Genomic DNA, 24,803 nt, shown 5'->3' on the forward strand with positions numbered 1-24,803 from the left:
CAGTCTTTTCTTCTGTAGTATCTATTCTGCTGTTAATCCCATTCAGTATATTTTTCATTTCAGATAAGTATTTTCCAACTCTAAAAATGCTATGTGATTCTTTTAAATGCACACAAAAATGAACACACAAAAACTACTGAAGTGAAATATCATGCAAGTAACTAAAAGAAAAGATGGCCATAAAAACAGAATAACCCTGTAGACAATGAAGCCACACTAGAAAGATTTACTCAACATAATGAAAATCATTTTAAAATGAATGAAATGATGTTGAGAAAACAATATGAGATGTTAAAAACAACATTAAATCAGAATTAGAAAAATTCAGAAATGAGCTGATTACAGCTCACAAAAGAGAGAATTAATGAATTAAGCAGAAAAATTATAAAACAAAACATAAAACACATATGTCCACCAAACACAACAAATAATTCCTAAGGAATAATAAAAGGGGGATTTTTAAAAACCAAATACAAGATGAAGCAAAAAGGATTTGAGAGAGAATGACAAAGATTGAAGGTAAGAAGATACAATGTACCTATATGAGTCCCCACCCTCCCCCAAAAACATCTAGGGAATAGAACAATTATTTAAAACTTGCTGAAAATACCATTGTGAAATACACATTAAAAGATCATACCCTTCTCTGAGAATAACAATCCAGGAAAAAAAAGAACCAATACATATCCTAGAAAAATTACTAGACTTTAAGGAAAAAATAATTCTTTAGGAATCCAGAGGAAAATAGCACATGTTATGCAACGACATCAATATTATCAAATAGTCTTAATTTTCTTAAGATACGCAACAAAAGAAAATTTGAACCAAGGATTTTATATCCAGCAAAACTAATCTCAAGTATAAATGGCAGAGTCAAACTGTAGAACATGAACTCAGAAACCATTTTTCCCATGAGCACTTCCTAGGGAATCTGCCAGACAGCAAGCCTTGGACATACAAAACGACTTGACAGAGCAATCCAAGGACTGGAAAAGAGCATTAAAAATACAGTTACTTTTAGAAGTAAGAAATAAAAGCTAAAAGGAGAGATTATAGTATGTAATAGCTATATGATCTGAAAGAGTAGAGAATATTTTTTAAATGGAGGAGTGGTGAAGAATAGCTAAAACATATGCAAAACCATTTTTGTTTAACATTCAGTAATCATAATTGTAGTTATGCTATTAATAGTGTTATCTTAAGCCTGTTGTATTATAAAATTGGATAAAGCAAATGAATAATTGTATTCTAAATCTATCATTTTCTGTGACCATGAGAACCAGAATTCTCACTGTGGAAGAGAGGAGATACAGATGTAAAATAAAAATAAAAGAAACAAAAGCCCTGTAGAAAAAAAAATTTCTATAATCCTAGAAAATAATTGTAATTTCTAAAATCCTAAAAGAAAAAAATTCACCAAACAGTAGCAAACAGCAACACTAGCTACCAAAATTGCAATAAGAATATGTTCTTGTTATTGGATTCTGGCCAAAGTAATGTGGTGGAAGTGATATACCCACTTCCAGTTCTGGCAATAAAATGTTTCATGAGATCTTCCACTTTCTTGACAAGCGAAAATCAGTGTACAAAAATTTCTGAGAGACCATAGGAGATAGCTTGAACTAATTTGTTCTTTTCTAAATATGAATATATCTAGTTGGTAACTTATATTTATTTCTCTAGAGGGCATAGCCTTTTATACCAGAAGGTAGCTTCTTCACGGGTAATTTTCTAGTTTCTGAGGCCTGAGTATGCTCAAATCCCACTTATCGTATATCCTTAAACTTCAGGTAAAAGGTAATACTGAAGTATTGCTGGGTAGTTCAAATAGAAAACATTTTCATTCACCTACCTTCTACCATGTAGTAATCCTGAATCACCAGCACCTTCCAACTACTAATATTTTAAGTCAGCCCAATCATTTGATAATAATCTCATTCCGATCTTCTCCCTTTGAACAATTTGTTTTTCAATACTGTGCACTGGCTCTTGACTTAGGGTTATTGTTTCTTGTTCTTCTGGATAAAAACACAGCTAATCTTTGCATCCTCGTGGTATTTTAAATATAAACTGGTTGCTAACTCCTAGTTACCACTTTCTGTTACTAAATATATCTCACTTATTGTTGTTTCTTGAAACCACTTTTGACATAGTTTTTTTTCCCCCCTGCCCTATAAAATGGGGTTTTCTGGTTTTTCTCTTAAACATCTAAAGAATTTGTGGCTATGGCATTAATATATTTTTTTTCAGATTGTCTGGTTGTTGTAACTAGTGATAAAGTGCTGAATTATATCAATGTATTAAAATGTGCTCTAAGTATTTAAATAACACCACATTTTAGATTTCAAAGTTCTATTGAACTGCTCTAAAATCTCAAGCTTAACGAAATCACTGTTGACAAAATGATGGATGTTTTACTTCTTTAAGAGTTTCCTTATGGGATTATTTAAAATTCTCCCTGCCTCCTCCCCCATCTGTCTGGAGTGCCTGTACTACCTTGACCAAATCAAATACTGTTTTAGGAGTTTGGGTAACATAATAACCTCCTTTATCTTTTAGGCCCATGGCTCTGGTAAAGTTTGAAAGTACATTATTGGATGTTAAAGCATCCCTTGCTACACTTGTAACACTAGCTCATATTCTCCAGGTTTATGTGTCTGTATAATTCTCTATCTAGAATCACCCTATTGTTCTCTTAAAGTGGAAAAAATGTCCTTTATTGCGGAGAGCTACTGAGAAGTCCAAGATCAGCGCACGGGCAGGTTCAGTTGTTTGGTGAGGGCTGCTTTCTGTTTTCATGACTTTTTTTTTACTTAAAGATTGTACTATCTGATTCATATTTGCCTTTCTGCCCCTCGTAACTGCTTCTGGAAGACAGTAGACATGGCCCCTTATCCAGCAAATCCCCACAAACAGTAAATCTTCCTAAACAAATAATATACCTTGTTTACATCCGTGGACTTTATTGAAATAGTAGCTATATTAGTTTCCTAGGCTGTCTTAATACAGTGTCACAAACTAGGTGGCATCAAAAAAATTACCCAAAAATCTATTTTCTCAGAGTTTTGGAGATACCTAAAACCAAGGTGTTGGCAGGCTTCTACTCTCTTTCTGAAACTTGTAGGGAAATCCTCCCTTACCACTTCCTAGGTTTTTGGTGGTTTGTCAGCAATCTTTGGCATTCTTTGGCTTGTAGATGCATCACTCCAGTCCTTTGTGTCTTCACGTGGTTCTCTCCTTGCATCTCCTGTTAGAAGCATTCCTCCCTTTGAAACTCAAAACTCTGGACCAGCAAAGCATAAGGTGCAGGAATTGCTATGCTTTCAATGTGTCCCCTCCAAGATACAGGCATTGCCAAGTGATAGTATTAGGTGGTGGGATCTTTAAGAGGTAATTGGGCCATGAGGGCTCCTCCCTCATAAATACGATTAGGTGCCTGTATGAAAGAGCTTGAAGAAAGGAGTTTGTCCCTCTTGCTCTTCCACCTTCTGCTATGTCAGAACACAGTATTCCTCCCTCCAGAAAATGCAGCAACATAGTGTCATCATGAAAACAGAGAGCAGCCCTCACGAAACAGCTGAACCTGTCCATGTGCTGATCTTGGATTTCTCAGCTTCCAGAACTGTGAGATATAAATATCTATTCTTTGTAAATTACCCAGTCAGTGGTATTCTGCTACAGCAACACAAATGGTCAACTGCAGAAAGGGAAGCAAAAATTTTGCTAGTGTATCACTAGAAGTAACTGGTGCCACTTCTGTCTAGGAGGATGTTTGTATCTAAATCAGTGTCCAATGTATGGTGTCTTTTTCTTCCATAGCCAGGATTCACAGCTCCAGGAAACAAGGGGTAGAAATGGGAATTAACACTATTACTGTTCAATGCAACTGTTTCCGTATTCTAAATGTCAACCAACAATAGAGCTTTACTGACTAGTTAAAATTAACTCTCAAAAAAAAAAAAAAACCGGTCAGCCATAAACATATCACAGTTACTAATATAAATATATGATTTGGTTGTTTATACTGTTGAATTTAAAAGAGACTTGAGTTGCAGTTTGTTTGTGCCTTATCAGATGTCTTTATAGCTATTTTATTTCGCCCATCAGTCGGTGGTTAATTTTCAGTCTGTCCATCTCAAATACACTTGTTATTTCTCCATGAGAGAGGAAAAAAGGATCAAACCAACCACATTAACAGCTCAAAAATAAATAATAAACTATCATCATCAGAGAAACAATTACAAAAGGGGGCGCGCCCAAGATGGCTGAATAGGAACAGCTCCAGCCTGCAGCTCCCAGTATGAGCAACACAGAAGACGGGTGATTTCTGCATTTTCAACTGAGGTAGCAGGTTCATCTCACTGGGGCATGTCAGACAGTTGGCGCTGCTCCGCAGGTGCAGCCCAACCAGCAAGAGCTAAAGCAGGGCGAGGCATCGCCTCACCTGGGAAGCACAAGGGGGAAGGGAATTCCTTTTCCTAGCCAAAGGAAATTGAGACACACAACACCTGGAAAATTGGGTAACTCCCACCCTAATACTGCGCTTTACCAAGGGTCTTAGCAAATGACACACCAGGAGATTATATCCCACACCTGGCCCAGAGGGTCCCAAACCCATGGAACCTCCCTCATTGCTAGCACAGCAGTCTGAGATCTAACTGCAAGGCGGCAGCGAGGCTGGGGGAGGGGCGCCCGCCATTGCTGAGGCTTAAGTAGGTAAAGCCTCAGGGAAACTCAAATTGGGTGGAGCCCACCACAGCTCAAAGAGGCCTGCCTGCCTCTGTAGACTCCTCCTCTGGGGACAGGGCATAGCTAAACAAAGAGCAGCAGGAACCTCAGCCGAGGTAAATGCCCCTGTCTGACAGCTTTGAAGAGAGCAGTGGATCTCCCAGTATGGAGGTTGAGATCTGAGAACGGACAGACTGCCTGCCCTGACCCCTGAGTAGCCTAACTGGGAGACATCCCCCACTAGGGGCAGACCGACACCTCACACCTCACATGGCAGGGTACACCCCTGAGACAAAGCTTCCAGAGCAAGAATCAGACAGCAATACTCGCTGTTCAGCAATATTCTATCTTCTGCAGCTTCCACTGCTGATACCCAGGCAAACAGGGTCTAGAGTGGGCCTCAAGCAAACTCCAACAGACCTACAGCTGAGGGTCCTGACTGTTAGAAGGAAAACTAACAAACAGAAGGGAAACCCACACCAAAACCCCATCAGTACGTCACCATCATCAAAGACCAAAGGCAGATAAAACCACAAAGATGGGGAAAAAGCAGAGCAGAAAAGCTGAAAATTCAAAAAATCATAGCGCAAATCCCCCTCCAAAGGAACACAGCTCATCGCCAGCAACAGAACACAGCTGGACAGAGAATGACTTTGACGAGTTGAGAGAAGAAGGCTTCAGTTGATCAAACTTCTCAGAGCTAAAAGAGGAACTACGTAATCAGTGCAAAGAAACTAAAAACTTTGAAAAAAGAATGGATGAATGGATAACTAGAATAATAAATGCAGAGAAGACCTTAAAAGAACTGATAGAGATGAAAACCATGACATGAGAACTATGTGACAAATGCACAAACTTCAGTAACCAACTCGATCAACTGGAAGAAAGAGTATCAGCAGTTGAAGATCAGATGAATGAAATGAAGCAAGAAGAGAAGAGTAGAGAAAAAGAGTAAAAAGAAGTGAACAAAGCCTCCAAGAAATATGGGATTATGTGAAAAGACCAAATCTAAATCTGATGGGTGTGCCTGAAAGTGATGGGGAAAATGGAACCAAGTTGGAAAACACTCTGTAGGATATCATCCAGGAGAACTTCCCCAACCTAATAAGGCAGGTCAACATTCAAATTCAGGAAATACAGAGAACTCCACAAAGATATTCCTCAAGAAGAGCAACTCCAAGACACATAATTGTCAGATTCACCAAAGTTGAAATGAAGGAAAAAATGTTAAGGGCAGTCAGAGAGAAAGGTCGGGTTACACACAAAGGGAAGCCCATCAGACTAACAGCAGATGTCTCGGCAGAAACTCTCCAAGCCAGAAGACAGTGGGGGCCAATATTCAACATTCTTAAAGAAAAGAATTTTCAACCCAGAATTTCATATCCAGCCAAACTAAGTTTCATAAGTGAAGGAGAAATAAAATCCTTTACAGACAAGCAAATGCTTAGAGATTTAGTCACCACGAGGCCTGCCCTACAGGAGATCCTGAAGGAAGCACTAAGCATGGAAAGGAATAACAGGTACCAGCCATTGCAAAAACATGTCAAAATGTAAAGTCCATCGATGCTAGGAAGAAACTGCATCAACTAGCGAGCAAAATAACCAGCTAATATCATAATGATAGGATAAAGTTCACACATAACAATATTAACCTTAAATGTAAATGGACTAAATTGTCCAATTAAAAGACACAGATGGATAAATTGGATAAAGAGTAAAGACCCATCAGTTTGCTGTATTCAGGAGACCCATCTCACATGCAGAGACACACATAGGCTCTAAATAAAGAGATGGAAGAAGATCTACCAAGCAAATGGAAAACAAAAAAATCAGGGATTGTATTCCTAGTCTCTGATAAAATAGACTTTAAACCATCAAAGATCAAAAGAGACAAAGCCATTACATAATGGTGAAGAGACCAATTCATCAGGAAGAACTAACTATGCTAAATATATATGCACCCAATACAGGAGCACAGAGATTCATAAAGCAAGCCCTGAGAGACTTACAAAAGGACTTAGACTCCCATACAATAATAATGGGTGACTTTAACATCCTGCTGTCAACATTAGACAGATCAACGAGACAGAAAGTTAACAAGGATATCCAGGAATTGAACTCAACTCTGAACCAAGCAGACCTAATAGACATCTATAGAACTCTCCACCCCAAATCGACAGAATATACATTCTTCTCAGCACCACATCGCACTTATTCCAAAATTGACCACATAGTTGGAAGTAAAGCACTCCTCAGCAAATGTAAAAGAACAGAAATTATAACAAACTGTCTCTCAGACCACAGGGCAATCAAACTAGAAATCAAAACTAAGAAAATCAAAACCGCTCCACTACATGGAAACTGAACAGCCTGCTCCTGCATGACTACTGGGTACATAACGAAATAAAGGCAGAAATAAAGATGTTCTTTGAAACCAATAAGAACAAAGACACAACATACCAGAATCTCAGGGACCCATTTAAAACAGTGTGTAGAGGGAAATTTATAGCACTAAGTGCCCACAAGAGAAAGCAGGAAAGATCTAAAATTGACACCCTAACATCACAAAAGAACTAGAGAAGCAACAGCAAACACATTCAAAAGCTAGCAGAAAGCAAGGAATAACTAAGATCAGAGCAGAACTGAAGGAGATAGAGACACAAAAATCCCTCCAAAAAATCACTGAATCCAGGAGCTGGTTTTTTGAAAAGATCAAAAAAAATTGATAGACCGATAACAAGACTAATAAAGAAGAAAAGAGAGAAAAATCAAGTAGATGCAATAAAAAATGATAAAGGGGATATCACCACCGACACCACAGAAATAGAAACTGCCATCACAGAATACTATAAATACCTCTATGCAAATAAACTAGAAAACCTAGAAGAAATGGATAATTTCCTGGACACTTACACTCTTCCAAGACTAAACCAGGAAAAAGTTGAATCCCTGAATAGACCAATAGCAGGCTGTGAAATTGAGCCAATAATTAATAACCTACCAACCAAAAAAAGTCCAGGACAAGACTGATTCACAGCCGAATTCTACCAGAGGTACAAGGATGAGTTGGTACCATTCCTTCTGAAACTATTCCAATCAATAGAAAAAGAGGGAATCCTCCCTAACTCATTTTACGAGGCCAACATCATCCTGATACCAAAGCCTGACAGAGATACAACAAAAAAAGAGAATTTTAGACCAATATCCCTTATGAACTTTGATGCAAAAATCCGCAATAAAATACTGGCAAACCAAATCCAGCAGCACATCAAAAAGCTTATCCACCATGATCAAGTGGGCTTCATCCCTGGGATGCAAGGCTGGTTCAACATACGCAAATCAATAAACGTAATCCAGCATATAAACAGAACCAAAGACAAAAACCACATGATTATATCAATAGATGCAGAAAAGGCCTTTGACAAAATTCAACAGCCCTTCATCCTAAAAACTCTGAATAAACTCGGTATTGATGGAACGTATCTTGAAATAATAAGAGCTATTTATGACAAACCAACAGCCAATATCATACTGAATGGGCAAAAACTGGAAAAATTCCCTTTGAAAACTGGCACAAGACAGGGATGCCCTCTCTCACCACTCCTATTTAACATAGTGTTGGAATTTCTGGCTAGGGCAATCAGGCAAGAGAAAGAAATAAAGGGTATTCAGTTAGGAAAAGAAGAAGTCAAATTGTCCCTGTTTGTAAATGACATGATTGTATGTTTAGAAAACCCCACTGCCTCAGCCCAAAATCTCCTTAAGCTGATAGGCAACTTCAGCAAAGTCTCAGGATACAAAATCAATGTGCAAAAATCACAAGCATTCTTATACACCAGTAACAGACAAACAGAGAGCCAAATCACGAAAGAAATCCCATTCACAATAGCTTCAAAGAGAATAAAATACCTAGGAATCCAACTTACAAGGGATGTAAAGGACCTCTTCAAGGAGAACTACAAACCACTGCTCAGTGAAATAAAAGAGGACACAAACAAATGGAAGAACATACCATGCTCATGGGTAGGAAGAATCAATATTGTGAAAATGGCCATACTGCCCAAGGTAATTTATAGATTCAGTGCCATCCCCATTAAACTACCAATGACTCTCTTCACAGAATTGGAAGAAACTGCTTTAAAGTTCATATGGAACCAAAAAAGACCCTGCATTGCCAAGACAATCCTGAGCCAAAAGAACAAAGCTGGAGGCATCACACTACCTGACTTCAGACTATACTACAAGGCTACACTAACCAAAACAGCATGGTACTGGAACCTAAACAGAGATATAGACCAATGGAACAAAACAGAGCCCTCAGAAATAATACCACACATCTACAGCCATCTGATCTTTGACAAACCTGAGAAAAACAAGAAATGGGGAAAGGATTCCCTATTTAATAAATGGTGCTGGGAAAATTGGCTAGCCATAAGTAGAAAGCTGAAACTGGATCCTTTCCTTACTCCTTATACAAAAATTAATTCAAGATGGATTAGAGACTTAAATGTTAGACCTAAAACCATAAAAACCCTAGAAGAAAACTTAGGCAATACCATTCAGGACATAGACATGGACAAGGACTTCATGACTAAAATACCAAAAGCAGTGGCAACAAAAGCCAAAATTGACAAATGGGATCTAATTAAACTAAAGAGCTTCTGCACAGCAAAAGAAACTACCATCAGAGTGAATAGGCAACCTACAGAATGGGAGAAAATTTTTGCAATCTACTCATCTGACAAAGGGCTAATATCCAGAACCTACAAAGAACTCAAACAATTTTACAAGAAAAAAACAACCCCATCAAAAAGTGAGCAAAGGATATGAACAGACACTTCTCAAAAGAAGACATTCATACAGCCAACAGACACATGAAAAAATGCTCATCATCACTCGCCATCAGAGAAATGCAAATCAAAACCACAATGAGATACCATCTCACACCAGTTAGAATGGTAATCATTAAAAAAAAAATCAGGAAACAACAGGTGCTGGAGAGGATGTGGAGAAATAGGAACACTTTTACACTGTTGGTGGGACTGTAAACTAGTTCAACCATTGTGGAAAACAGTGTGGCGATTCCTCAAGGATCTAGAACTAGAAATACCATTTGACCCAGCCATCTCATTACTGTGGATATACCCAAAGGATTATAAGTCATGCTGCTATAAAGCCCCATGCACATGTATGTTTATTGCAGCACTATTCACAATAGCAAAGACTTGGAATCAACCCAAATGTCCATCAGTGACAGACTGGATTAAGAAAATGTGGCACATATATACCATGGAATACTATGCAGCCATAAAAAAGGATGAGTTTGTGTCCTTTATAGGGACATGGATGCACCTGGAAACCATCATTCTCAGCAAACTATTGCAAGAACAGAAAACCAAATACCACATGTTCTCCCTCATAGGTGGGAATTGAACAATGAGATCACTTGGACACAGGAAGGGTCCCCTTGTGGGGAGAGGGTGGGGGAGAGATAGCATTAGGAGATATACCTAATGTAAATGACAAGTTAATGGGTGCAGCACACCAACATGGCACATGTATACATATGTAACAAACCTGCACATTGTGCACATGTACCCTAGAACTGAAAGTATAATAAAAAAAAGAAAAAGAAAAAAAAATGACGAAATGAGTGGATACAGAGGGGAAAAAAAAAGAAACAATTACAAAAAAGAAAACAGATAAGACTTTTAGACTTCATGCTCTTTAGTTTAAAATACTTTTCCACAAATGTATCCTAGTGAGGGTCGCATCATTGCCATTTGCCATGAGTTCTTGAGTACAAGATACATGACATTTACTAATAGAAAAGAATGTGGACAGTATTCCTTGATTTATTATATCTTTCTGTCACATATAATTTTGTTGTTTATAAAATGCCTTTACAAGATTATTTGGCTTATCATCACAGGAGACTTTTGAGATAGATTGCCTTTTTACAAATAAGGAAATTGAGGTTCAGGGCAGTTAAACAATTTGTCTTCAATCACACAACAGTTTAGTGGCAAATTGGAAATTAAAGTTCTGTTTTTTTTCTACTATAACTCAGCTTTTCAACAATTTTACAAACTGAATATCCTCTTGTGACTATTATAATAGAATATACTTGATGTATTAAAATTCTCCATTGAAGGTGTCAAAAATAATGATACTTTTATGAACTAATTTTTAAAATACAATCGCATAAAAATTAATTTTTATTCATAATTTATTTACTAAAATACTTTTGGATTGTTTGCAAATAAAAATATGGGATAAAACCATTTTAAAACACAGTTATAGCTGAAAATGATCATTTCTTTGTCATAAGAAGACCTTTCTCATTATAGTCTAAAAAGACCTCATGCATCATCCAATATACTTTTCATAGTTGCTTTACATGTGCCTGCCAATAACATTTTAAAATTTGTTGGGGACAATTGTTTCTCTTATGTACATTTTCTGTGGTAAATAATTGTAATTATATTATCAAGTGCTAGTATAATTTAGAGGTCACAGGTATAACTCCTAGAGAAGGTAATTCACTGTGAAAGGAAATGACTGTCCCATTTTGTTTAAAAACAATCCAATTTATGTTAAACTTGAGAGAGAAAAAAAAACACTCCTGTCTGTATAGCTGATGATCTAAATTTATTTCTGCAGCCCTGATTGCTTCTCTGAACTCCAGATATACATATCTGCCAAATGGTCCTGCCCACTAGGATGATCATTATGCAACTTTAATTTAACATAGCCCTACTAGAACTCGTGTGTCAGCTTGTTATCTCAATCTTGGAAGATGGATACAATGAAAACATTCTTATTTCTTCTTTCCTTCACATCCACATTCAACCTATCAGCAAGTACTGCTGTACACTTTCAAAGTCTATTCTAAGTCCAGGCACTTCTTGAAACCTTGACTGCTACCACCCTAATCCAAGTTACCGTTACCTCTCACCTGACCTACTGAAGTTGTCTCCTAAATGTCTGCCTGCTTTTGCCCAACCATTACCTATCACCAAGTCTCTAGATGGAAGCCAGAGTGATATATTTATTATGTAAATTAGAACATAACCTGTTACTCCACAGCCCAAAACTTTTGAATGGTTTCCCATCACATCTGGAATATAACTCAATGTCCTTACCTTGGCCTAAGGGCCTACATACCATTCTGGCTTCATCTTATACTGCTGTCCTCCTAACACTGGCCTAGCCATGCTGTCCTTCCAGCTCTTACTAGGAACACACCTAGCTGGCTCAAGTCTCAAGGCCTTTCCACTTGCTATTTCTTTTATCTGTCTCTGAAGATGTTTGCATGATTCAGTTCTTCACCTCATTCATGTGTCTGTCAAGTGTCCTCTATGAAGCTTTTTTCTGATTGCTTTATTTAAAATGCAGTGCTCTCCACCACTCAATTCCTTTTTACCCCTTTATTCATTTTCTTCCTTACAAGTGTTTATTTTCTGTGTTCATATGAATTGTCCCTCCTACAGGAATAGGAGCTTTGTGTTTTCTGTGGCTCCATCCCCAGTGCCTGGTACGGTGCCCAGTGCTTGGATAGAAATAAGTATTTTTGAGTAAATGGATGAATACATTTATTTAAATAATTCGTAGTTCTAAAATTGAGGCAAAATGGTTTAATTTTAAAATGTGTAATGCTAGCTTAATAAAGAGTTATTTTGCTTTGGAAAAATTTCAATCGGCTAAAATTGTAAGCTAATTTGCTTCTCTGAAAAGAGTTGATCTGCTCAGTGAAACAAGCATTAATTGGCACATCTGGTGGCAGGTGCAGGCTCTGCAAAGATAAGGCCTAAGAAAACCTAATTTGTCTTCATCTACAGCAAGTGGCTTGCAACTGTGGCCACACATTAGAATCACCTGGGGAGGTTATAAAAGTCTGATGAGTAGGCAAAACTCGAAAACAAGTAATTAAGAATATTTGAGAGATCCAATTGGGGCACAATTAACTTTTTTTTAAAGTTTCCCAAATGATTACAATAGATTGAGAATACTGAGATTACAAGATTGAGAATCACGGATGTGTTCTATGAAGTATGGGGTTTGTGGAAAATTATTCCTGATGCTAACACCAGTATGAAAGGTATTCAGATACCTGTTAAATAAATTAATGAGTGAGTGAGTGAATGTAAAAAGTGTTGATGGCCAGTTTACCTCATGAGCAGTACTTGAAAAACCATTCAAAGACATTAGCCTACCGATGCGGATGCCGTATTTAGCAAATAAAAATACAAGACTCCCAGGTAAATCTGGAATTTAAATAAACAAGGAACTCTCTTTAGTAACATATGTCTCAAATATTGCATGGGACATACTTACACTAAAAACTATACTATTTGTCTGTAATTAAAATTTGACTGGACATTCTGTATTTTATCTGGCAACTCTACAAACTGATGAGGGAACAGCTAAGGTTCTCTTCTAAAAATCAGCATGTTATTATAAATTTTAAAAAATATACTGTGGTATATTGTAGAAGTATTAATTTAATCTCTTCTATCTTCAACAATACAAAGCTACTATGAAAACAGTCTACACTTAGGAATAAATTTAATTTTGCCTTTTAAAGCTTTTAATGTAGTAATCATAAAAATGAGTTCTTGTGCATTATGAATTTTCCAGATTAATTTGGAATTTAAATTCTTCAGAATCTGGTTTTGAATTGTCAAATCTAATACCCTAAAACGGCCAAAAAAAAAAAAAAAGAAGAAGAAGGAAATTTCACTGCTTTTAAGACCTATGAAATCTACTCTCAACATGACCTCTGAATCAGGAACTGCATTACAGATACTCTATCTTCAGTTCTCATTATGCTCCTAGGCAATGTGAGAAAGACAGGAATCCCCCAGGCTATAGAACTTTACTTTAGTTATTTTAGGCTCATTATACTAACCTGCTAAAACAACATTCACATGGTAATAATGAATAAGACCTGACTGTGATGCTGAAAAAATAAAACTATTGGAACAAATCAGTTGAATAATTAATAATGCAAGCAGAAGCCTCAGGATACTGTTTTTAAATTCTTAAAGGACCCAAAAAGTTTCAATAAATCTTTTGCAAATGCCTGATAAATACTTATCTACCACCAGGTGGCATGCTCACATGTTCAGAAATTCTCCAATGAGTGGGTGACACAAAGGGTCAATTATGGTACATTATGAGTATAGAAAGAATGGAATCATGAGAATGCGAAACAAAAAAGAAAGACTAGTCCTTAACTATTTGCATTTCTAGCATTTTCTTTCCAGGTTGCAAGGTATGGACTAGTCTTATGCTTCCTGCAGAATTTGCAAAGTGGCTTGCTTAGAATGGTCAACAAATATTTGATTTTTTTTTTAACACTATATTTTATTATTTGAAGACATTTTCTTCAAAACTTGTCCAAATGTAATAAAAACCAAAGTTCTTCAGCGGTTTTCCTGCTATATGTAATTTATTTACAGAAATTTTAGCAGCCATGCAAATAAACAAAAAATCAGAAGAGAAAAAGATGTCTATTCAAATAGAAATTCTAATCCATCTATTCCATAATATCGACTATTTGGGTAAAGGCAGTCAGGCAAGCTATATATTTTCTGCATATCACTTGGGCTGACAGTCTGCAGTGAGGTTACAAAAACACAGGAACTCAAACTGATTTTTCTGACATTAAGTACATCTGGCATCATGTTCTTTCATAAACATTACTACACCTTACTTTTTCAGCGCTTGAAAATTGACAAGGCCCATAATAGCTTTGGGCTTTGTCAGTTCTCAGCAGCACATACTATTTAAGATGTTTGATGTAAACGCAAACATAACTTTGGTATAAAAAATTTCAAATTTTGTTTTTGTTATTTATTTATTTATTTATTTATTTATTTATTTATTTATTTATTTATTTATTTTGAGACGGAGTCTCGCTCTGTCACCCAGGCTGGAGTGCAGTGGCCGGATCTCAGCTCACTGCAAGCTCCTCCTCTTGGGTTCATGCCATTCTCCTGCCTCAGCCTCCCGAGTAGCTGGGACTACAGGCGCCCGCCACCTCGCCCAGCTAGTTTTTTGTATTTTTTAGTAGAGACGGGGTTTCACCGTGTTAGCCAGGATGGTCTGGATCTCCTGACCTCGTGATCCACCCGTCTCGGCCTCCCAAAGTGCTGGGATTACAGGCTTGAGCCACCGCGCCCGGCCTCAAATTTTGTTATTTGAAGGCTTGGGGAAGTGGATCCAGAGGTGGAGTGTTTAGTTCTGTTTTGACTTTTAGAAGTTGTCTTCATATCTACTTTGCAATTCAGTACCAAGTTGGATGCTCTCAATTCAAGAGATTATACTTAAAACTATTTGGTTCCCTAAATATGTTTGTCAAATTTCAAACATATACTTCACTGTGGTTTTTAGTGCATAGATTTTTGTTTAACTGATACCTGTGGCAATAATAATAATAATAATAACAACAACAATACCTATGCCTGACTGAGGAGTATAGTAAAAGTTAAAGGCAAAGGACCTAGGAATTTATCTTCCTGGATTCTGATCCTAGTTTTGCCTCTTACTAGCTGTGTAACTTTGGCAAACTATTTAACCTCTTTAAAACTTAATGTTCTTATTTGTAAACTGGAGATGATAATAACATCTACCTCCTGGCACTGCATTCTATATGAGAAAATATATACAATTTCCCCTATCCCAGCATGCAGTAGGCACTAGACGATCAGGAGCTGCTCTTTGTAAACTGGAAGTTAACACCTCAACTAATTCATCTGTGAATTAGGTATAATAACAGTAAAGTTTATGACACTGAGCTTACACAGTCGATAAATAAAAGTTATTTCATTATTCTTTTTCAGGCACTATACATACCACCTCTCCAAGAAAAGTATTATCCAATATTATCTCCATTTTATTGGGTAGAAGTTTAGGTTCAGACAAGCTAGAAAGGAGTTGGACCAACAGTCAAGCCCCAGTTGGGTCCAAAGCCCCAGATCCTTTCAAATTAATCTATTTGGCTCTAATGATATATTGAACCAAACACCATTCTGACATTAAGAGAACTGACATTGAAAGACCAAGAAATATGTTTTATTTCAACTTAAGTACTCAGAACACTCCTCATACCACTTGGCTGATACTCTACTATATAATAAATGAAAAATACATTGTTTATTCTGAGTTTTGAGGCCTTGTGTAAAACATCACAATCATTTCTTCTATCATTCACATAATTAAAATGCAAAGATTGTGTCACCAAAGAAAGAAAAGAAAAAAGATAATATCAAATTCTTTAAATTTTCCAAAATCTCTGACAGAGTTGTCTACTTGTTTGTACCTCTTGGTGCACTTTAAAAGAGCAAGAAAGCTTATATTTTAAATTAGAAATATTTTTTACAAAGATGTTACATGAAATTATCATTTTTACCTGTAAGGCTTTGTTTTTAGGTGAAGTGTTTATAAAATGCACCTGCCTAAATATAAATGATTTAATCAGGTGGTGTTCTGTATCTCTTGGGAAACATCCAGATGTTTGTGGTCTTAAAAAAGATATTTTCAAAATATTTTATTTTGCCACTTTTCAGCTGCATGTGCTAGCCTCACTATTACAAACTTAACAATAATTTGACTTTTAGTGTAAAATATTCTGAATTGTTTCAAAAACAAATCCAATTCAAAAAATATAAACTTTAAGTCACTTCCAAAACATTGTGGTAAATTAGAATGGAAGAAAAAAGAGTCTGTCTAAACCAGGGTTAGCAATCGTTTTCTGTCAAAGACAAGATAGCAAATATTTTAGACTTGGTAGGACACATAGTCTTCTTGAAACTACTCAACTTCACCTTTGTAAAGTAGACAGGTGTGGCTGGATGCCAATAAAACTTCATTTACAAAAGCAAGCAGCCAGTCATGAGCTGCATTTGTTTGGCCCAGTATAAAATACTGAAGATATCAGACATACTTTATTTTGGGTAATCAGTAAACATTTGCCATAAGGGAGAGAAAATTTCAAAATGGTGGCATCAATCACAATCTAATTGACTTTGAAGATATGCTGCTTATGCTTCATTTGCTCCTACCTCCCTACTCTCCCTTTTTTACTCGCCACTGTCTCCTGGAAGGCTGACCTTAGACTGTATAACCCTTGAGTTTTGGTTGGCATCAGTAGGAGATGAGAAGTCAGGAGGATAGAGAAACTTCAACTTTGAGGATGCCTTATCCAGACACAGATTCTTCACTGCTTGCCAAAACTGGACTGCTGTCTCCTGAGGGAATCTTGTACTGTGCACCAATCTTTCTCCTCTCTTCCAAACTAAAGCTTATTGCTTCTCTATTTCTCCAGGACAAGTTGCCTGCTGATTCTCATTTAGAAAACATCTGATAAGTCTACTAAGTGTTAACTAATCCTCAGGATAGAACTTTCTTTTTTTAGGAGGCTCCAAGAAATGCCTTAAAAAGTAAGAAAAAAATTTATAAAGGTGGGACCTAAAGCTGCTCTGCAGAAAGTGAGGGCAGAAGAGCCATTCTGGAGACTCTTACCATGGAGATAATTGTCCTTAAAGTCAACCTTGATCAGCTGTGAGTGAACCAAATTTTGGGGCATAATTTTGTTTTATTCCCTCACCAAATAGCATTATAGCTTCAAAAATAAGTGGTATAATGTCTGCTCATGTTTGATAATACTTTAGTATTCTAAAGAAATTTTAAAATTTCTGTGGATTCTCAGGTGTTGCATTACCCATGATATAATTGAAAAATTATAAAATGGAACTCAGGTGTAGTGATTTTTTTCATGTTTTCTTAAAGACAATTACAGATGTTACTGATTTGACTATATGTCTACAAAGATTCTGTTCTTGAAAAAAATACATATTTTTAAATTATGTTAATGAGCCATTTGGACTTCTTCCTGAAGTTTGCTTCTTAGAACACTAGTTCTATGAGTCTCTGTAGAAGATCTTGTACATATAGCCTGCTCTGAAAAGATCACAATGCACAGGAGCAGATTTAATGCCCTGGAAAGAATTGCAGTAGCCTATTGACTTTCCTCATTAGATATTTTCAAGTTTACTTACCCAAGAAATCTTGATTTGAATGTGATATTAACATTCCATGGAAGTTACTTTGGTATATGCTGTGATATGGTTTGGCTGTGTCCCCACCCAGATCTCACCTTGAATTGTAATAACCCCCATGTGTCAAGGATGGGGCCAGGTGGAGATAATTGAATCATGGGGGCGGTTTCCCCCATACTGTTCTCATGGTAGTGAATAAGTCTCATGAGATCTGATGGTTTTATAAATGGGAGTTCCCCTGCACAAGCCCTCTTGCCTGTCACCATGTAAGATGTGACTTTGCTTCTCATTTGCCTTCTGCCATGATTTTGAGGACTCCCCAGCCATGTGGAACTGTGAGTCAGCTCAACCTCTTTTCTTTATAAATTACCCAGTCTCAGATATGTCTTTATCAGCAGCATGACAACAGACTAATACATGCTGGCATAAGGTATTAAGATGTTTTATTTTGATCTCTAGCAAAAAAGACACTATTTCACTCAGTTTTTTGGCATTTATCAATTGATTTGAATATGGATACTTATTACTTCAAATGCTTGTCTTTGAAAAGATTTATAAGGAAACAAGAATAATAAGACATTCCCCAAAATGTCTGCAAACACAGCTTTTGCCTAACCTAAGTGTTAGGTCTGCTAAAGTCCGGTCACCAATACTGCTTGACAATAAGTACTTCCTACCCGTGTCCAACATCAAACTCGAGTATTACCACTGGGAAGCTTTTTGAATCCATTACTTAGTGACTTGCTACCTCCTTTGTGTTTCCCTTATTGTAATACTTAATGGTAACGTTTACAGTTCGTGATTTACTTTTCCAATCGCATTCCTACTAGACTATAAAATCTGAAGGCAGAGACTATAATCATGTTTTTGTTTCTAATATTGAACACAGTACTTGCTTTTAGTAGATGCTTAATAAAGTGAATTATTCTGCAAATTCCGTAGAATTAATTTCTAATCTCACTAGACATTTAAGTAGTGGTGTTTTGGAACTGGCATGTACCAGATCATGACAGCAGGTTTTTAAAATTTAAGGAATTTTGTAAACCACTTGATTTCACATTAGTACCTTGATGTTGGGCCATGATAAAAGTATTTACATTACAGAAATTGGCAAAAGATACAAGGCTTTTCTTTTTCCTAGAGCATCAGTTCTTAAACATTTACCAGCATACCACTATATGTGATTATCATATATATTGTATCCATATATTATCTATATAATATATATTATGTATTCTCTTATTTTTTCATTAGATAATTCAATAATAAAATAATGTTTAAGTGTTTTACATTTTTTAAAAATAAGTAGTCTAGTCTCCTCATTTAGATTGCAAAGTATCTGGGGAAAAGGTTGGTACTTCTATTTTAATTTCCTCAGTGCCTAGGAATTTATAGACACTCAATAATTGTATGTGAAGGGGTTGACATCTTAAATAGTCTTTGTGTTTTGAGCAGCGGGTGCTGGTGGAGAGTCAAAAAAAAAAAAAAGTGAAAAATACAACAAAATGTTTTGAGTTGACTCCCAACACTGAATTTTATACTCAGAACTTATAAAGATTATAAGATTATATTATATATAATATTATATATTATAAAGATTATAAAGATTATACCATATATTACTTTTCCCTTCTATTTTTAAATTCTCACATTTTCTATATATTGAAACAGTTGTGTGAAAATCAGTAACATAAACATAGCCACAACATTATAATCTCTGAGATGCAGGATTTTGTTATGGTTGGACTAAAATGATACACTTTTGCTGCCAAAAAAAACTGTAGCAAAATGAGATGGAGTTACAGAATTCTTCCAACTTTTCATTTTTTTAATTTACCTTAAGAAATCATTAATTTCCAGGGATAGTAATTACCCTTATAAACTAGTTAATTGTATGGAATGTGATGTTCCTCCAGAATTTCAATACAAGTTTTTGTCCATACACAAAGAAAATATAGTCTAGCTTCATACCCAGCTAAAACTTGTTTACTAAGGAAGAAGGAGAAAGTAGATTTAGGAGAACATCAGGAACCCGTGGCAGAGTTTGGTTTTCTGTTACATCCGATATCAAAAGTTCTGAGATACTGTTATAAGAAGTGACATCCGTAGTAACATTTGTATGCAGAGGCACTATAGAAACACAAAGAGTGAAGCATTTTCCCCCCTTAAGCATTTTTTTTAATCCTTAGGTGTTGCCTTAAGGATTAAAATTCACTGAAATTTTGTATGGCAAAGTTAAGCCATTGTAAGGGGCTTGGGGGAGGTATACAATAATTTTCTCTGTTGTCTCACTATTTTCTCTAACCCGATTATCTGATTTTCATTCAGTCTCCTGTTTTACTTCAAATCACAGACTCCAAAATGGCCTTTTATTGAATATGGTGAATCATTGACTTTCTGAGTACACTCAAAACTAAAAATGTTTCTCAATTAATAATTACTTTTCTTTGTTTGAACAAAGGTACAGAAATAGGAAATGGCTTTTATAGAAAAGTACTTCAAGCAACCAAAACTTGGTCAATATTTATTACATTCATTGGATCATCTGTATGTAAGTGGCTCACTTAGCCATCTAATTTCAATGTAAAATTATAATAATCAAATCTTCTGGTCAAAATCTGAGAAATTTATATTACCATTTTACTTGGGGGAAAAAAAGACTATTTGCTACCTATGTTTTTTCTAAATATTTATAGAGTTCAACTGTGTTGCCAGAAAGAAAACAAAGTAGGTACAGTTATGAACCACTCATTCCTTAGCCTTAACATTATCTTCCCACCAACTCCCCTTTCCCTTCCCTGCGAAAACATATACCCAAATGCTGGCTAGATGGCAAGGATATTTTAGGCTGAAACATATTAAAAGTAAACATTGTTGCTAAGCCTGCTCTTATCCTGGCTCTTCTTTGTAAGCCCCCTATTTTTGGTCTGTCACTCCTCAGTTATTAAATGTTTTAATAGTCATAATTAGATTAATCTGCAGCATTCCAGTGATTCTTATTAACTAGGTCTCAAATCTGCATATTTAAAAATTTGATTTTGGTGTGCTTGGTCCTGGAACTGTTCTATGATAAGTACTTCAGTTGACAGAAATCCAGTTCAAATTAACTTTATTAATAAATGGTGCTACTGCTTAGATACTCAAGTACTCAATCCCCAAGCCCCAGGACAATAAAATCACAGTGAGGCCACAGGAACAACTCAAAAGCTGCTAAATAAATGTCACCACAGCTCCTTCTCTGTCCTTATTTCTGTCCTCATAGAAAATATAACCCTGACAAAGTACTGATTTGTCCACATCAGCGACAGCCAGGCTGAAGATTTAAAATAGAGAGGTATTATTGGCCCTGCCTAGAGCTGTGGTCAGGAAGGCAGACTCATGTAGTAACAATAAACCTTCTGGAAGAACTAGGGAATGAACTGATGGAAGAGAGGCAATTGCTAGAAAAAGGAGATTGTTGGAAGAGAGCGGTAGCTGATTGGGTAGAAGTTGTCATAGATATTTATGAGAACTGTATTTAGTGTAATTCAACTATTATAACTTCACAATGTCTTTAAACCAGTAACACTGGATACCTTGGCTTTCAAATAGCACTTACAAGTTTAAAAATTTCCTTCTGGAACTATAGAGATGTTATGAGATTACATAAAACCAAAATCAGTGTGCTATTAGATAAAAATTATAAGCAAAGGCATTTGAGGAAAAAAGTGTAGTATCCTAGTAATAATTATTTCCCCAAGTTAAAATTTTATGGTGATTTACACTTCCCAAAGTGCTTTCATAAAACCTACTCATGGATCACTCTTACCCTCTGCCAAATAGTTAACTTCATACATGGCAAGATATCAGGGATAAGGAAATGTGGTAGCTGAGAAAGACTTGCCAAAATATCTCCCTCATATATGGATTGATAATTGAAATTTTACCTTTAGAGATTTATTTCTTCATCTTCAATGCAATTTCTCCTAAAACAAAGCACAATCATCTTTAGTAACCGTTTGTACCTTATTGTGAATGAACTGAGCAGGTCCTTCTCTGAGAAGGTTGTGATGGTGTAAAATAAAAATACAAAGGTATGGAGGAGGGGAGTAGAAAAAAAAAATAAATTAAAACTGTCCAGCAGGGAAAGGTTGAGAAAAGAAAATCCTGGATTGGTAATGACAAAATTCTCTCCAGTCAAAAATTACAGCAACTTGGCCATTTAGCACCGTCTATTCAGACACATTCTATATGGAAAAGAAATTGACCAAAATGTTCATCCCTTCTGATTGGGACCATATTGATAAGATAAACATCAATGACCCAACCCTTCATATCATTTTTCTCCATTCATAAGGATGTGAAGTTCAGTACTTTTATCAAGATTTCTCAAATACCAGGCATGCCTACTTTTTTTGAGACTTTGAGTCTCGCTTCGTCGCCCAGGCCTGGAGTGCAGTGGCGCAATCTCAGCTCACTGAAAGCTCCGCCTCCTGGGTTCAAGCCATTCTCCTGCCTCAGCCTCCCGAGCAGCTGGGATCACAGGTGCCCACCACCACGCCTGGTTAATTTCTCTGCATTTTTAGTAGAGATGTGGTTTCACCGCACTAACCAGGATGGGTCTCGATCTCCTGATCTCGTGATCCGCCCGTCTGGGCCTCCCAAAGTGCTGGGACCACAGGCGTGAGCCGCCATGCCCGGCCCAGGCATCCCTACTTTTTAAAATGTTCTAGCTAATAATTTTTATTTGAGGCAATTTTTTCCTTCCTCCATTTAATATATTCCTATTCTGCATTAGATCTAGAGTAAGGCTTTTGAAGGCTCTGGGGAATAATTACTGAGGCATCTTAAGCTGTTTTCTCCCGTTTGACCTCAAATATTTTCTTTTCATCTTTAATCTTGAAGATTTGAGTACCTACTACAAGAATTTCCTGTGTAGAATCACTTCTTTCTTTTTGCAAACCCTATGGTTTACAGATATAAACATACACACATATACATTTATTTACAGATATCTATGTCTTAAAAGATTTTAAAATGATAGAACATTTTTATATACAACACATCTTCAGCAGCTGGGTCTGTTGCGGTTGCCCTTTTTGTTCAAAAAGTTTTTAAAAGAATTATTGTAGCAATAAGATGAATTATAACAATAAACAATAAGACATTCATTACTTTTAAAGAAAAAATTAGTAAATAATCACAATTAGTCAATATTTTGTTAACTGTGTAGTAGACACTATTTAATGAATATAGTCTATGTATATTGGCTTGTCATTAAATTTAATTCATATTGGTTAGTACAAAAGTAAAGAACTAGAGCTATGAGATGAAATATTTATATTCTCCATTAAAATACCAAACTTGGATGCTTATTTCATGCCATATATTATTTCAATTACCAATCTAAAATCATAACATAATTTTGTTTCAGGGAAATTGAAGTTTAAGGAAACATATTTCTTAAGTTGTTTTCCTACATGGACATGTATTTATTAAATTCACAATGCATTTTGAAAAATATTTATTCATCAGTAAAATAGCTCAATGAGCATGCTTTCACTTTACAAATTCATTATTTAAATATTAAGGTCAAATGCATTAAACATTGGTGAACAGGTTTAGTAGTCTTCAAAGTACTGTGCACACACCTTAGTTGCTATGCAAATAGATTTAGTGTGGTGCATGAAGAAAGTATTAGAACATATGTTTCTTGTTAATTTTTTTTAAAAGTTCACTCATTTAAAATGGCTATTTTTATGAATTCCCATAATATGTAAGATATTAGTATAGAAATACGTGTATGTAATTTGTAGATAACTTATATTTAATGGGTATACTGGTGCACGATTGAATTTCCTAATAGCATTGCTCAATTTAAAAATTTTGAAGAACTATTTTAAACTTTGAGGAAACTTTATAGTATTTTTCATAATGGCTGTACCAATTTACATTCATATCAACAGTGTACAAGCATTCTCTTTTCCCCACATTCTAATCAACAATTATTTTTGTATTTTTGATAACAGTAATTCTACAAAATATGATGTGATATCTAATGGTGGTTTTAGTTGTGCGTTTTCCTGATGATTAGCAATGTTTATCTCCTTTCAAAACATCTGTTGGTGATTTGTCTTCTTAGAAATGTTTACTCCAATCCTTTGTCCATTTTTTAATTGGATTATTTGTTCTTTTGCTATTTAGTTGAGTCCCTTGCATATTTTGGATATTAACCCTTTATCAGATATATGGTTTGCAAATACGTTCCTTCATTCTTTAGCTTTACTTTTCATTTGATTGCTTCCTTTGCTGTACAAAAGATTTTCAGTTTGATGCAATCCCACTGGTATATTTTTGCTTTTGTTGCTTGTGCTTTTGGTAACATAACCAAAAAATTGTCAAGACCAGTGTCAAGAAGATTATCCCCTGTCTTTTCTTCTGGTTTTGCAGTTTCAGGTCTTACAGATTTTAATATATTTTGAGTTGATTTTTGTATATGACAGGAGATGAGGCTCCAATGTCCTTATTTTACACGTGGATATCTAGTTTTCCCAATATCATTTATTGAAGAAACTATCCTTTCCTTGATTATGCATTTCTTGACATCTTTATCAAAGATCAGTTCACCATAAATATATGGATTTACTTCTGAGCTCAATTCTATTCTGTTGGACTGTATGTCTGTTTTTAAGCCAGTATACTGTTTTGTAGCTTTGTAATGTATTTTGAAATAAGAAAATGTGATATTTCTAGCCTTGTTCTTGTTCAAAATGGCATTGGCTATTTGAGGTATTCTGTAGTTCCATATGAATTTTAATTTTTTTTTCTCACTATAAAGAATGCCATTGGGACTTTGATAGGTATTGCATTCAATCTGTGGATCACTTTGGGTAATATGGACATTTTTATAATATTAATCCTTTTTTCATTTCTTATTTTTAGATTACAGTCTTGAATTCTTGGGCTCAAGTGATGTTTCTACCTCAGCCTTCCTAGCAGCGGGAAATAAAGGCACATGCAACAATGACCAGC

Source organism: Rhinopithecus roxellana, chromosome 1 (genome assembly GCF_007565055.1).
Source record: "Rhinopithecus roxellana isolate Shanxi Qingling chromosome 1, ASM756505v1, whole genome shotgun sequence".
In the NCBI taxonomy this organism is placed as follows: Eukaryota; Metazoa; Chordata; class Mammalia; order Primates; family Cercopithecidae; genus Rhinopithecus; species Rhinopithecus roxellana.